The sequence below is a fragment of the Mus caroli genome, chromosome 1 (genome assembly GCF_900094665.2).
Source record: "Mus caroli chromosome 1, CAROLI_EIJ_v1.1, whole genome shotgun sequence".
NCBI lineage: Eukaryota > Metazoa > Chordata > Mammalia > Rodentia > Muridae > Mus > Mus caroli.
The window spans coordinates 164,086,013-164,096,991 of NC_034570.1; the positions used below are offsets into that span (position 1 = coordinate 164,086,013).

At 38.9% G+C, this 10,979-nt stretch overlaps 1 pseudogene; it reads right to left on the reverse strand.

Moving 5' to 3' along the window:
* Positions 1 to 243: 243 nt before the first annotated feature.
* On the reverse strand, positions 244 to 10,397 carry LOC110296462 (annotated as a pseudogene).
* Between the last annotated feature and the right edge of the window lie 582 nt (positions 10,398 to 10,979).

The following is a 10,979-nucleotide window of genomic DNA, read 5'->3' on the forward strand; positions in this document are numbered from 1 at the left end:
GAGGGAGAGAGGGAGAGAGGGAGAGAGGGAGAGAGGGAGAGGGAGATTGTATGTACATGTGTGTTTGTTTGTGTGTGTGTGTGTTCGTATGTGTCTGTTTACATGCACACGCACATGTGTGTCTTCTTTGGGACATCCACAGCTTTGTAATTGTGTATCTGGGATATGTATTTTCTAATGACAGGCCTCTCAGGTCTGTGAAATGCAACGGCATACACATCAAGCTCTTCTCTGCCATCCTGTTCACTGGCTTTCCAATAGAAAACACAAAACAACATCTTTTGAGAATTTCCATACCTTAAAAAATCTACAAGGTCTAGATTTCAACTGAATTTTCACTCCATTTTTTGACACCTCAAAGAACGTGAGTCTAATCTTGTCTCCTTCTTTGCACTTTGTTTTGCTCGGGTTTCTCAGCACCAATACCTCCATTGTCCCTGTTTTATGATGTATACCATACAGTACTCTATCTTTTTCCTCTGTTATCTGTGAAAGGAAAATATGAGTCAAGTCCTAGTTCTAAGCTTTTTTCTTTTGGGAGGCCAGAATAGCTCACAGAAACAACTGGTAGACAGGGAAGGTGGGACTTCTCCAGGGCCAGCACGTAGGGGGCAATCATGGGAAAGGAGCTCCTCGTGGTTAGGAGGAGAGTCACTAAAGGAAACAAGTAACAGAGACCCATGAACCAAAAATAAAAGACTCAGTGAAGAAATCTAAAAGTTAAAAAGTAAACCATGAATGAAATATCCTTCTCGGTCAAGTCTAGATTAGAAGGAGACCAGTTGCTGGTCAGTTACGCAAAATATCAATATTTCTTTTTTTATTAGTTATTTTCTTTATATACATTTCAAATGCTATCCCAAAAGTTCCCTATACCCTCCCTCTGTCCTGTTCCTCTACCCACCTACTCCTGCTTCTTGGCCCTGGCATTCCCCTGTACTGGGGCATATAAAGTTTGCAATATCAAGGGGCCTCTCTTCCCAGTGATGGCCGACTAGGCCATCTTCTGCTACATATGCCGCTAGAGATACGAGCTCTGGGCATACTGGTTAGTTCATATTATTGTTCCACCTATAGGGTTGCAGACCCCTTCAGCTCCTTGGGTGCTTTCTCTAGCTTCTCCATTGGGGACCCTGAGTTCCATCTTATAGATGACTGTGAGCATCCACTTCTGTATTTGCCAGGCACTGGCATAACCTCATACAAGACAGCAATAACAGGGTCCCTTCATCAAAATCTTTCTGGCACATGCAATAGTCTCTAGGTTTGGTGGCTGATTATGGGATGGGTCCCTGGGTGGGGTCTTCTCTAGATAGTCCATCCTTTCATCTTAGCTCCAAACTTTGCCTCTTTAACTCCTTTCATGAGTATTTTGTTCCCTATTCTAAGGAGAAACAAAGTATCCACCCATTGGTCTTCCCTCTTCTTGATTTTCTTGTGTTTTGCAAATTGTTTCTTGGGTATTCTATGTTTCTGGGCTAATATCCACTTATCAGTGAGTGCATGTCTAATGCCTTCTTTTGTGATTGAGTTACCTCACTAAGGAACTTTAAGCAATCCCACTAAAATCAGGGACTAGACAAAGCTGCCTACTTTCTCCCTACCTATTCAATATAGTACTTGAAGTTCTAGCCAGAGCAATTCGACAACAAAAGTACATCAAGGGGATACAAATTGAAAAGGAAGAAGTCAATATTTCAATGTTAGTTTGATTCAATAAATGAGTAGACATTAGTGGGTAATTAATCAAACTGTAGGCTCAGAACTGAAGGCAGATGGGTGTTTTTATGCTTTAATTTTCCAAGGAGGACATTTCCCTCCTGCCTCCGTTTCTGAAAAGACTAGAGTGGTCATCCTGGCTACAAGTGCGCAAATCAACATGTTTCCTGTGGTCCTTCAGGGTCTGTCTTAGGCCAGAAAACTGTTCGTAAAGACTAGTGTTTTTTTTTTTTTGTTTTGTTTTGTTTTGTTTTTGTTTTTTTTTTTTCTGATTCCTGATTTGAATGAAAATGGTCCCTACAGGATCACAGGGAGTGGCAGTATGTGAAAGGATTAAGATATGTGGCCTCTTGTTGGAGTAGGAGTGGCTTTGTTGGAGGAAATGTCATTGGGGGTAGGCCTTGATGTTTTTGAAGCTCAAATCAGGCCCTCTCTCTCTCTCTCTCTCTCTCTCTCTCTCTCTCTCTCTCTCTCTCTCTCTCTTCAAACCATGCCTGCACATCAGTCCTCTGCACAGTGCTCAACTCAACACAACAGTGACTTTGAATATAGCTAGTACCTAAGTGCATAAAAGCAACACAGAGGAGAAGATTCCTGGGTCTACGTTTCAGAAGCTCCAAGGAGAAAACGAAATAAAAATAATTTCAAAATCAGACTTTCAAAAATCATGCCTTCCTTTGTTGTGTGTGGTGACACACACTTGGATCCCAGCACTCAAGAGGTAGGCTCAGCAAATCTTAGCACATGCCAGACAAGACAAAGCCACACAGTTAAACCCTGTCTCAAAGAGCAAGACAATCAAAACTACAAAATAAAACTTGATGAGCTTTGTACACAAGTCTTGGCAAATTATCAGCCTACAAATCCTTAACTTTGTAAAATTGCTTTTTTAATTGGTAAAATTATTTAAAATCAATTTTTAAATTTATTTTAATTGTTTCAGATTTTATAGAGTAAAAAACATTGAAACTTAACTTCTCAATTCCATTAAAGCTTAGAATAGGTGTTATATGTTATATTATACTTACTGATCAATATAAAATTATGTATGGGAACCTACCTTCTGAACTTTAAACAGCCCATTCATAATTGTTCCACATGGCTGAGTCTTCAGTTTACTAATCCTGGGAGTTTCCCTGGCTCTCTTAACAATGTTATTTGGGACTACATGGTTAGATTCAACATCAACCACAACTGAGGAACTGGTAATCTCCATGAAGTTACTGTGCCAAGCTAGTTTGATATTTTAATTGTTCTCTTTGAGATAAATTTATCTTTAAACTGTGCATTTAAAAATTTTACAAAGAAAAAAATCTGTCTCTGTGGTCACTGTTGCATGAAATATCTCTTGTCTTCCTTCCTGAGTCTCACACTCAAAGGGATTTATAGCTTTCAGCACCATGACTACAAGTGGATCTTTCTGTAAATCTTCTCTGATGGCTTCCTGTTCTGCCACCATCTGTTTCTTCTGAGGCTGTGACAATAGAGAAAAGATGTTAGCTAGGGTCCACACTTACCCAAGCAACCTTCATTCACAGTAAAACCCCAGGAAGAAAGAAGCTGAATTGAAGGGAAATACAGATGTTAGGAAAAGATTGGAGACTTGAAGTTATCTAGATTGGAAGAACATCAAAGTAATATTTTGTGTTCTATGTTCAGATGGGGCAGTTTTACTGACTCTGGAGACAAAATTCCTGAATCAGAATCCTTCTTTGCTATGAAAAGTGTGTGTCAGAATCCTGAAACATTGCAAGGGGCTGAATCTGACTCTGTCTTCTTGTGATTTTCCTATAGCATATTTTCCCCTACAACTCTGAGCATTTAATTGACTCTTGCATCAGAGTGAGGAAGCTCAGTGATGTGTGCAGAGCTCCTGTACATTCCCAGGAATATTCCTGTGCATAATAGAAATACAGATCATTCAACGTGAGGAAAGGAAGAGATCTCGGGATGAGATCCTACAGATGAATTAAAAGGAGATTAAAAATTAGAATCAACTCTACCTTTATAAAATTACATATATGCCTAGGGGAGGTATTGCTGGGTCTTCCTGTAGTACTATGTCCAATTTTCTGAGGAACCCCCAGACTGATCTCCAGAGTGATTGTAACAGCTTGCAATTCCACCAACAATGGAGGAGTGTTCCTCTTTCTCCACATTCTTGCCAGCATCTGCTGTCACCTGAATTTTTGATCTTAGCCATTCTCACTGACATGAGGTGGAATCTCAGGGTTGTTTTGATTTGCATTTCCCTGATGACTAAGGATTTTGAATATTTTTTCAGGTGCTTTTCAGCTATTCAGTATTCCTCAGTTGAGAATTCTTTGTTTAGATCTGAACCCCATTTTTTAATAGGGTTATTTGATTTTCTGGAGTCCAGCTTCTTGAGTTCTTTATATATATTGGATAGTAGTCTCCTATCTGACTTAGGATTGGTAAAGATCTTTTCCCAATCTGTTGGTGGCCTTTTTGTCTTATTGACGGTGTCTCTTGCCTTACAGAAGCTTTGCAATTTTATGAGGTCCCATTTGCAATTCTTGATCTTACAGCACAAGTCATTGCTGTTCTGTTCAGGAATTTTTTTCCCTGTGCCCATATCTTCGAGGCTTTTCCCCCTTTCTTATTTGTAAGTTTTATTGTCTCTGGTATTATGAGGAGTTCCTTGATCCACTTAGAGTTGAGCTTATTACAAGGAGATAAGAATGGATCAATTCCCATTCTACATGATAACTGCCAGTTGTGCCAGCTCCATTTGTTGAAAATGCTGTCTTTTTTCCACTGGATGGTTTTAGCTCCCTTGTCAAAGATCAAGTGACCATAGCTTTGTGGGTTCATTTCTAGGCCTTCAATTCTATTCCATTGGTCTACCTGTCTGTAGCTGTACAAAAACCATGCAGTTTTTTTTTTTTTTATCACAATTGTTCTGTAGTACAACTTGAGGTCAGACATTCTGATTCTACCAGAGGTTCTTTTATAATTGAGAATAGTTTTTGCTATCCTAGATTTTTTGTTATTCCAGATGAATTTGCAGATTGCCCTTTCTAACTCAGTGAAGAATTGAGTTGGAATTTTGATGGGGATTTCATTGAATCTGTAGATTGCTTTAGGCGAGATAGCTATTTTGACTATATTGATCCTGCCAATCCATGAGCATAGGAGATCTTTCCATCTTTTGAGATCTTCTTTGATTTCTTTGTTCAGAGACTTGAATTTCTTCTCATACAGATCTTTCACTTCCTTGGTTAGAGTCACACCCGGGTATTTTATTTATGACTGTTGTGAATAGTGTAGTTTCTCTAATTTCTTTCTCAGCCTGTTTATCCTTCATGTAGAGAAATGTCACTGATTTGTTTGATTTAATTTTATATCCAGCTACTTCACTGAAGCTGTTTATCATGTTTAGAAGTTCTCTGGTGGAATTTTTAGGATCACTTATACTATCATATCATCTGTAAATAGTGATATTTTGACTTCTTCCCTTCCAATTTGTATCCACTTGATCTCCTTTTGTTGTCCAATTGCTCTGGCTAGGACTTCAAGTACTATATTGAATAGGTAGGAAAAAAGTGGGCAGCCTTGTGTAGTCCCTGATTTTAGTGGGATTGCTTCCAGCTTCTCTCCATTTCTTTGATGTTGGCTACTTATTTGCTGTATATTGCTCTTATTATATTTTGGTATGGGCCTTGAATTCCTGATCTTTCCAAGGGTGTTGGATTTTGTCAAATGCTTTCTCAGCATCTAAGGAGATGATCATGTGGTTTTTGTCTTTGACTTTGTTTATATAGTGGATTACATGATGAATTTCTGTATATTAAACCATCCCTGCATCCCTGGAATAATGTCTACTGGATCATGATGGATCATAATTTTGATGTGTTCTTGGATTCAGTTAGTGAGAATTTTATTGAGTATTTTTGCACCAATATTCGTAAGGGAAATTGTTCTGAAGTCCTCTATCCTTGTTGGGTTTTTATGTGGTTTATGTATCAGAGTAATTGTGGCATCATAGAATGAATTGGGTAGAGTACCTTCTGTTTCTANTTTGTGGAATAATTTGAGGAGAATTGAAATTATGTCTTCTTTGAAGGTCTGATAAAACTCTGCACTAAACCCATCTGGCCCTGGGCTTTTTTTGATTGGAGACTATTAAGAGTGCTTCTATTCCTTTAGGGGATATGGGACTGTTTAGGTCATTAATCTGATCTTGATTTAACTTTCGTAACTGGTATCTGTCTAGAAATTTGTCCATTTCATTCAGGTTTTCCAGTTTTGTTGAGTATAAGATTTTGATGTAGGATCTGATGATGTTTTGAATTTCCTCAGGTTCTGTTGTTATGTCTCACTTTTCATTTCTGATTTTGTTAATTAGGATAATACTGTTCCTGTGCCCTTTAATTAGTCTGGATAAGGCTTTATCTATCTTTTTGATTTTCTAAAACCAAACCAAACCAACCAGCCAACCAACCAAACAAACAAAAACAGCTCCTGGTTTGGTTGGTTCTTTGAATACTTTGTTTCCACTTGGTTGATTTCAGTCCAGAGTTTTATTTCCTGCTGTCTACTCCTCTTGGGTGAATTTGCTTCCTTTTTGTTCTAGAGCTTTTAGGTGTGCTGTCAAGCTGCTAGTGTATGCTCTCTATAGTTTCTTTTTAGACATACTCAGAGCTATGAGTTTTCCTCTTAGGACTGCTTTCATTGTGTCCAATAAGTTTGGGTATGTTGTGGCTTCATTTTCATTAAACTCTAAAAAGTTTTTAATTTCTTTCTTTATTTCTTTCTTGACCAAGGTATCATTGTGTAGAATGTTGTTCAGCTTCCACGTGAATGTTGGCTTTCTATTATGTATGTTGTTATTGAAGATCAGCTTTATTCCATGGTGATCTGATAGGATGCTTGGTATGATTTCAATATTTTTGTATCTGTTGAGGCCTGTTTTGTGACCAATTATATGGTCAATTTTGGAGAAGGTGCCACGAGGTGCTGAGAAGAAGGTATATCCTTTTGTTTTAGGATAAAATGTTCTGTAGATATCTGTAAATTCCATTTTTTCATTACTTCTGTAAGTTTCAATGTGTCTCTGTTTAGTTTCTGTTTCCAGGATCTGTCCATTGATGAGAGTGTGGTGTTAAAGTCTCCCAATATTATTGATTGAGGTACATTGTGTGTTTTTAGCTTTACTAAAGTTTCCTTAATGAATGTGGATGCCCTTGCATTTAGAGCATAGATATTCAGAATTGAGAGTTCCTCTTGGAAGATTTTACTTTTGATGAGTATGAAGTGCCCCTCCTTGTCTTTTTTGATAACTTTGTGTTGGATGTCACTTTTATTCGATATTTGAATGGCTACTCCAGCTTGTTTCTTCTTACCATCTGTTTGGAGAAAAATTTCCAGCCTTTTACTCTGAGGTAGTGTCTGTCTTTTTCCCTGAAGTGGGTTTCCTGTAAGCAGCAAAATGTTGGATCCTGTTTATGTAGCCTGTCTGTTAGTCTATGTCTTTTTATTTGGATATCAAGTCGGTTGATATTAAGAGGTTTTTAGGAAAAGTAATTGTTGCTTCCTGTTAGTTTTGTTGTTAGATGTTGGATTCTGTTCTTGTGACTGTCTTCTTTTAGGTTTGTTGAAAGATTAATTTCTTGCTTTTTCTATGGCATAATTTCTGTCCTTGTGTTGGTGTTTTCCCTTGATTATCCTTTGAAGGGCTGTATTTGTGGAAAGATACTGTGAATTTGGTTTTGTCACGGAATAGTTTGTTTTTGGTAATTGAGAGTTTTGCTGGGTATAGTAGTGTGTGCTGGCCTTTGTGTTGTCTTAGGGTCTGTATTACATCTGTCCAGGATCTTCTGGCTTCCATAGTCTCTGGTGAGAAGTCTGGTTTAATTATTATAGGTCTGCTTTTATTTGTTACTTCACCTTTTCCCCTTACTGCTTTTAATATTCTATCTTTATTTAGTGCATCTGTTGTTCTGATTATTATGTGTTTGGAGGAATTTCTTTTCTGGTCCAGTCTATTTGGAGTTCTGTAGGCTTCTTGTATGTTCATGGGCATCCCTTTCTTTAGGTTAGGGAAGTTTTCTTCAATAATTTTGTTGAAGATATTTGCTGGCCCTTTAAGTTGAAAATCTTCATTCTCATCTATACTTATTATCCTCTGGTTTGGTCTTCTTATTGTGTCCTGGATTTCCTGGATGTTTTGGGTTAGGATCTTTTTGCATTTTGCATTTTCTTTGATTGTTGTGTCCATGTTCTCTATGGAGTCTTCTGCACCTGAGATTCTCTCTTCCATCTTTTGTATTCTGTTGCTGATGCTCATATCTATGGTTCCTGATTTCTTTCCTAGGGTTTTTATCTCCAGAGTTGTCTCCCTTTGGGTTTCCTTCCTTGTTTCTACTCTCATTTTAGATTTTGGATGGTTTTGTTCAATTCCATCACCTGTTTGGTTGTGTTTTTCTGTATTTCTTTAAGTGATTTTTGTGTTTCCTCTTTAAGTACTTCTACCTGTTTAGCAGTGTTTTTCTTTAATTCTTTAAGGACTTCCACCTGTTTAGCAGTGCTCTTCTGTATTTCTTTAAGTGAGTTATTAATGCCCTTCTTAAAATCTTCTACCAGCATAATGAAATACGATTTTAAATCTGAATCTTGCTTTTCAGGTGTGTTGAGGTATCCATGACTCGCTGTGGTGGGCATACTGGGTTCTTGTGGGAAGCCATTCCGGGCTGTAAACAGGCCAGCTGGATGGAAATCTGCTCCAGGCAGTAAACAAGCCCATGTTTGGTGGATGGCCCACCCTTAATCCCTGATTGGCTGAGCAAGCCTGCCTGGTGAGGTGATGTGACCTGTGGTGATTGGTGGGGGCGTGGTTGTGGCTGGAGTGGAGAAAACACTTGTAACCAGAAAGGCTGGGGGATTTTAAGAAAGAAGCTGCCTGAGTAAAACTGCTTTCAGAAGACCCGGTGGTTGCATTTTGCTTGCTGGTCGAGTTGGACGCAACAAGTGTTGCCGAAGAAAGCCAGGACCCGATTCTCCCACTGAAGAGGTTCAGAACTTTCTGCAGTCAGGGTCTGTCGACAGGATGAGTACAGTAAGTAACTCAGTATCCTGGAATTGGGATTAGGCTCTTGGTAAAGAGACAAATAGGCTCTCCCACTCTGGAGACAAGAAAGTGAAAGTAAGAGAGAATGTGAAAGTAAGAGAGTAATAGGGACAGTCTATGGGTTATTTTTCTAGCCATTTGAGTAATTTTTCTGAGGGCATGAGTGACTAGGTATGGTGTCGTCACAGTCACACCCAATTTTTTCAGCACTCGATGAGCTGCTAAGAGCGAAAGTTGCAAAACATAAAAAGCATACCATTCAAGCCTTCCTCGAGGAGTGTGACAAGATTGCTCCTTGGTTTGCCATGTCGGGCCATTTGACTCCTGCTAGCTGGAGTAGGTTGGGAAGAGACCTAGATTTCTCCTGGGAGCAGGGTGTCATTAAAGAAGGTACGAGAGCAGTGTGGAATCTAGTGAATAGCTGTTTAGAAGATGAGCGTTGTTGTCAAGCAGTGGAATCAGGCAAGTAAGCACTAGAACAATTGAAGGAAGAGAGATCATTAAAGTCCGAAAAGGTGAGCTCATCGAGCTCTGAAAGTGGATCAGAGGAGGATATAGAGGAGCTAGCACAGGAGTTAGGAAGAAGCTCCTTGTATCCTGATTTTACAAGATTAAAGAAAGATAAGGAAGGGCATGGTGGGATGTTTCAACCATATGTGTTTGAGATGCCCATTACCTTAGGGGGTAGGGATTTGTTAAAAATAGTATCCTGTTTAGGAGCAAGGATTGCCCTTATGGCCCTTTGGCCTCAAAAGATACAGCTGAGGGTTGATTCCTTGCATACTTTGTTTCAAATTTTAAAAGGAGACTCAGAGTTAAGTTCCAAAAAGGAATTAACACCTAAGGCTAGAAAGGCCCTTGCCCTAGTGGAAGAAGAATTGATTAAAGCCCTGCTTCAGCGTTGTAGAGAAGGGTTACCCATCATTTTGATAATATTACCTACTGAGATGCAATCCACAGGATTATTGTGGCAAGAAGGTCCACTGTTATGGATCCATTCCAAAATATCTGCTGGGAGGACATTAGATCATTACCCTACAACAGTAGCTTCTTTAGCCTTGTTGGGAATTCAGCATTGTTTACAATTTTTTGGTATAAAACCCAGCTCTATTGTAATCCCTTATGATAGGTATNAGCAAAAGGTCCTAACAGCAAATATTGATGAGTGGGCTATTTTAGCCTGTATTAATGAGGGCCCATTTGATAATCATTATCCCAAACATCCGTTAATGACATTTTTTAAGGAACATCCAGTCATTTTTCCTCAAGTAGTGAGGAAAACACCCATTAAGGATGCAGTTAACATGTTTACAGATGGATCAAAAACCGGACGTGGAGTATATATGGTAGAGGGGAAAGATCCTGTGGTCAGGCAGTATTATCCCTGTACTTCACAGATGGTAGAATTACAAATAGTTGTTGAGGTCATTAAGGATTGTGATTTTTCCTTTTAATCTAATTTCAGATTCACAATATGTAGTTAATTTAGTTTTATCCCTAGAAGTGGCAGGCCAAATAAAAGCTCGTAGTACCATTCAAGCCTTGGCCTTACAATTACAGAAGTTGCTGTGGGAAAGACGCCAACCATTATATATTGGACATATCCATGATCATAGTGGGCTTCCAGGACCCTTAAGTAAGGAAAATGATATTGTGGATAATTGTACTCGTATGGAGTTCATATTTTTAGCATCCCCTATGGAGTTAGCCTCACAATTTCATTCTAAATTTCATATTAATGGTAAAACTCTGCAGAGAAAATTTGGAATCTCTAGAGCACAAGCTCGGGATGTAGTCACTATCTGTGGACATTGCCTTGAGTTTCAACACCCACCTTCTTATGGAATGAATCCTAGAGGATTTCTCCCTCTACAGGTTTGGCAGATGGATATGACACATTTTTCAGAATTTGGCAAATTGAAATACGTTCATGTATCCATTGACACATGTTCAAGAAGAGTTTATGCATCTCCCATGGCAGGGAAGAAGGCCTCCCATGTTATACAGCATTGTTTGGAGGCCTGGGCAGCTTGGGGTAAGCCCCAACAACTTAAAACAGATAATGGCCCTGCATATACTGCCAAAACCCTGGTGTCTTTTTGTCAACAGATGGAAGTACAAGTTAAACACGGCCTACCATATAATCCTCAAGGCCAGGGAATCATTGAAC